Source organism: Lepisosteus platostomus, chromosome 11 (assembly GCF_059453375.1).
Source record: "Lepisosteus platostomus isolate fLepPlt1 chromosome 11, fLepPlt1.hap1, whole genome shotgun sequence".
Lineage (NCBI taxonomy): Eukaryota > Metazoa > Chordata > Actinopteri > Semionotiformes > Lepisosteidae > Lepisosteus > Lepisosteus platostomus.
In genome coordinates, this window is record NC_142621.1 from 20574093 (window position 1) to 20579810 (window position 5718).

Here is a 5718-nt window from a genome sequence, read left to right on the forward strand (position 1 = left end):
TGTATATGACTAAAATGTGTTCAGTTAATGAGTCAAGTACAAAATAAAATAGCAATGATCAGGTTTTCTCATTAAATGTGTGCAGAGGCTCTTTAAGAGCTAAACAATTCACAACAAAGAAATTGAATGCTTCAAGACTTCGAATGAGACTTCACCCTTGGAGAATAGGTGTCTGTGGTGAAGTACCCCAAACTGAGACAAAACTTTTGTAGAATAAAAACAGACATTTTCTGATTTCCCACACTCTCACACATTAAAATACACCTGAAGAAGGCTCCACGGCTGAAATGTTGTGTTTTCTTTCCTCTCTTTTCAGCCTGGAATAAACCTATTACTTGTTCCTTTGCAGCCTATGCATGCTGACGCAGCTACCCACCTGAACTACTTCAACCTACATCTGCTGCAACCCACCATGACTTCCTCCAAATCTTTTTCTAGATCTTTTCATCATTCCTTCTCTTCCTCCCTGGGTCACTTGCCCCCCTCTCTTACTAAACCAGCATTCTGTCTCTTTGCAGCTATCTGTTCCAAGACCAGGCTTTCTAACCACCTTCTATTCCTTTACAGATGTCGTCGACATAATATCATTTATTCCTAAAGGATTTTGTCTGAAATTTTGCACTTTTTCTTTTGACTCTGATACCACCCAGAGTAATAAACAGATTATCCTTTCCGACAACAACATCAAAGAGGCTAAAGAATTTCTATGGCTGACAGCTCCACATCATCTTCCCTTTATAACTGACCTCATCAGATCTCTCAACTCCAAACTCTACCAGTTTCTCACTAAAGAGAAGGATAAAAAAAACTCAGTCATCTTCTGCAGAAGAAAGCCATCAACACCCCTAACAACTTCACCAATCCTAACCTTGTTGTGACTATACCATCTGACCTTTCGCTTTCACAGGATGAGCAATCCCTCCTCAGCAAAGGCCTGCTCACACCTGAAGAAGGCTCCAATGCCGAAATGTTGTGTTTCGTTTCTTCTCTTTTCAGCATGGAATAATCCCATTACTTGTTCCTTTGCACATTAAAATATGCATAGGGAGCACAAAGATACAGCTTAAACTGCAGTCTAGCACATAGCAATCTTTCACAAAATAAGGGATCTACTATAAATCACCATGTCTTTCAGTATAGACTACTGTTCATATTGTGAAATTTGTTTTATTTTCCACTTAAATTAAGGCATTTTCCCACATATAAAACTGTCTGTCCTGTAGACTGTATGCAATTTGTAGATGTCCCTTTTTATCTAATTCATGCTGTTAAATGAACTGTCCTGCAACATTTTCTGTTAATGCTTTGGCAACACTTATTGTATGTCACCTTGTTATGTAATTATAGCTGCTTCTGAATTTTACTGTTGAAGTTTTAAGGCATGATTTTTTTATTTTCAAATTGACAGATTATGAACAAATGGGCCTCCTTCATGCATCACCGTGTAGAGTTTGCATTCACTTTGCTAAGTCTGCACCTACAGCACGGCAGAGTGAGGTTTAAAGGTGTGATTATTTGAATTTTAAAGGTCACACAATAAAGGCAAAATGGGTTTTCAAGGATTCTGAGAAAGATAGGCAAAAAGATCCCAGAAAACATATTTACTCTCATTGTCAAGTTACAGTAAGTATGTATCTTTGAATGCAATTAAAATATATATGATGACAGCAGAATCTGACAATAGAATAAGGAGGATGGGACTCCCAAGTAAAGTGAATAGTTAATCAAAGGGTAGCTGAAAAATTGGAAATTGAGATGGAGGAGGCATGCATGAGACCGAAAGTGAAAAGTATCTGATAAACAGTATAGTGCCTTCTGAAAGTATTCACCCAACCATTGACTATTTCTCCTTCTGCTGTGTTGCAAAGTCAAATTAAAGCATTTTAAATGGGATTTTTTTCCACTCCTGTAAAAGTAATTCTCTATAATGTTTAAATTAAATAAAGTATTTAGATGTCTTCAGAATTATAAAAAAATAAAAATCAGAAAATTACTTAATTGGTAAGTATTCACCCCCTTTGTTTTAACAACCTAAATTGGGTGAGATATTCAATTATCTTGAGAGATTACACTAAATATGTTAACAAGGGAGACCTGTGTTCATTTCGAATCTGTTCAATAGCTTGATTGCACAATAAATATCACTGACTGTGAGATCTCAACAGCAGATCAGATCACAACAGCAGATCAGATCAGTCCTGCTGTCATGAGGACCAAGGAGTTGCCTGTGAAACTTTGAGAAATTGTTAGGAGGAAAAAAGCTGGAGAAGGTTATAAAACGATTGGCAGAGCTTTGAACATTCATAGGAGCACAGTGAAGTCCATTTTAACAAAATGGAAAAAAACATGGCACAACCCAGACACTACTAAGATCAGGCAGTCTTACCAAATTGAGCAACCGGACAAGAATTGTCAGAGAAGTGACCAAGAGGCCAGTTACAACACTGACAGAGTTGCAGAGCTCTTTGGCTGAAATGGGAGAAACTGCCCAGACACCAACAACACTTTACAGATTTGGCCTCTTTGGGAGAGTGGCTAGAAGGAAGCCACTTCTGAGAAAGGCCAACATTAAGTCACGCCTGGAGTTTGCTAGAAGCCATGTGACAAAACCTGAAACCTTTTGGAAGAAAATTGTGGTCTGATGAGACTAAAGCTGAGCTCTGAAATCAAAGCTCTTTGTTTGGCGCAAACCAAATGCAGCCCAACACCAAGGTAACACCATCCCTATCGCCAAGCATGGTGGTGGCAGCATCATACTCCTCTCACCATTTTTTCAGTTTTTTTATATACTTATTTTTTTATTTTTCTTCTTGGCAACACTGGTTTCTAATTATTTTTATCCGCTTCACGTCATCCGCTCCATGTTGCAATTTACAAATGTGACTTCCACTTGCATTGTATAATTGCTCAACTGAGCAAGAGTTTCACCACCTGCTACTGCCTTACTCTGGATTACCTTCCTGTCTTGTTGCACCGTCTTGGATTCATAGATCATGTCTCTGAGGCACACCGCACTGCAACTTCTTCAACTAAAATAAAGCGACTTCCTGGTAAAAGATACATTTGTTTATTGCTGTATTACTGGGATTTAATGACCGAGTCGCTACATCCATCACAGCACAGGACGCTGTTTCTTTCATTCATCTGCCAGCGGAGTCTCTATCCCTGCCTTTCGGCGCATGACCGAAAATCCATCCCGTACCGGTGCCAACCTAAAAAATCTTCTCACTACCATACCTGGAGCGCACTCCGCTTCCCCCTGCATCCCCGAGACTAGCCAGATCAGCGCTACTCAGTACCCGCTCCATAAACAACAAGGCTCTTCTTTTATGTGACACTATCAAAGAGAAAAAACGGGACCTTCTGTGTTTAACCGAAACCTGGCACAGACAGAACGATGGACTGTTATTTAACCAACTAGTCCCTCCTGGATATGCCCTCCTTGACCGCCCTCAACAACCATCCACACCAGGCACTTTCCCTTGCAACAGAGCTCGCTGTATCACCTGCAAGTACACAGCCACCACCACACTCATTCAAGGCCCCTCAGGACAATTCCGGATCACCCAGACAGCATCTTGTACCTCCAGCAACCTTATTTACTGTATCTCTTGCAGTAAATGCCCAGCCATCTACATTGGAGAAACAGGAAGGAGACTCGGAGACCGCTTCAGAGAACACGTCAGGGCTGTGAAGATTAAAGATCTCTCCAAGCCTATTGTTTCTCATTTCACCTCTGACGGCCACGACCACACTAATCTCTCCGTCTGTGTTCTCAAAGACGGTTTTCCGAACTCATACATCAGAAAGACCACCGAAACTAAAATTATTCTGCAGTTAGGATCACACATTCTCCCTTCCCTTAACGACAGATTACTGTTCTTTTAAATTTTCTCCATTCATTGGAAGTTTCATTTCACACCTCTCTGCACCCATTCTGACTTCACACCTCTTGATTGGCCTCTCTTTCTGTCCCCTGCTCCCGCCTCTCCCTCCTCCTCCCTCCCAACCTTTGTTCTCCCGCTACTTTACCTTTGCCTACTGCCCTGTCTCTCTCACACCTGAAGAAGGCTCCACGGCCGAAACGTTGTGTTCTCTTTCTTCTTTTTTTCAGCATGGAATAAACCTATTACTTGTTCCTTTGCAGCCTACGCATGCTGACGCAGCTACCCACCTGAACTACAACCTCCTGGATATGGTTTGTTTGACCTTCCACGTCTCTCAGGCAGAGGCGGGGGCATCATTGTTATTTACAACCTTTTTTACAATTTAAGTCCTATTACTATACCTCCTCCCTCTTGGTGTGTCTTGGTTTAAATGTCTCTATCCCCCAATCTACTATCATTGCCACAGTTTATAGACCACCCAAACCCAGGGAAGCCTTCTTAGGTGAGTTTGCTGATCTACTCTCCTTTAAAAGGATTCTTATTCTTGGGGACTTTAATATACACTTTGACTCAAGGTCTTCTAGTCTGGCTAAGACTTCCTTTCTCTATTGGGATGTTTTGATCTTACTCAGTTTGTTTGTTACCCTACACATAACAAAAGACACACCCTAGATTTAATCATTGCCAGTGATTCTTTTGTTTCCCACTGCTCTTCCCTTGATCTAGGCCTCCCTGACCACTTAGCTATTCTTTTCAATCTGGAATTACCTGTTTCTAACACTCCCCCCTCACGCTCTGTAAATTTCCGCAACTGGAGATCAATTGATCACCCAAGGTTTGCAAATTCTGTTCTGTACTCCTTATCTTGTTTCTCTACCTCTGACCCTCTAGAGGACAAAATACAGTTACTTGACAGTGCTTTTTTGTCTACCCTTGACACCTTTGCTCCTTTAAAAACTTAAACCACCTCCTTCTCTCGCCCTGCCCCCTGGTACAACGACCTTCTGCAATCTATGAAGGCAGCCTCCCGCAAACTTGAGCGTAGGTGGCGTCCCCTAAATGTACATTATCAGGCTTGGGGAGATTACTTGTCTGAATATAAGGTTACAATAGAGTCTGCTAGATCCACCTACTTCTCTCACATCATTGAAAATCACCATAACAACCCCAGACATCTTTTGTCCACCATCAACAGCTGACTAAAGCCAAACTGCCCCACCATATTACCTGCCTCATCGCAACTTTGCAACACATTCTTGGATTTCTTTAGCTCCAAGATCAACAACATCCAGCATCACATTCTCTCCACTACGAATATCATTTCCATACCTCCTCCCTCCTTATCCAACTTTTCTGGTTCCTTTCTCTCCAGCTTTTCTCTTCTTGACTCAGCATCCCCAATAAACTAGTTAAACACTTGAAACCCACCACATCTATTTTAGATCCCATTCCCACTACTTTATTTCAGTCCTGTTTCTTTTCTCTCTGTCCCATTGTCCTCAATATTATAAATGAATCCTTGAGCACTGGCATTGTACCAACGGTCCTCAAAACTGCTGCCATTACTCCCGTGCCAAAAAAGCCTAACATGACTCTTGGCAATCTTAAACATTTTCGCCCCATCTCCAACTTACCATTTCTTGCAAAAATTCTAGAACATGCTGTCACAGTCCAGTTACATAACCATCTCATGACAAAAAACCTTTTTGAACCTCTTCAATCTGGCTTCCATTTACTTCACAGCACAGAAACTATCCTGATCAAAGTAGCTAACGATCTTCTAATAGCTTCTGATTCTGGTCCTCTTTCTATACTCATCCTTCTTGATCTC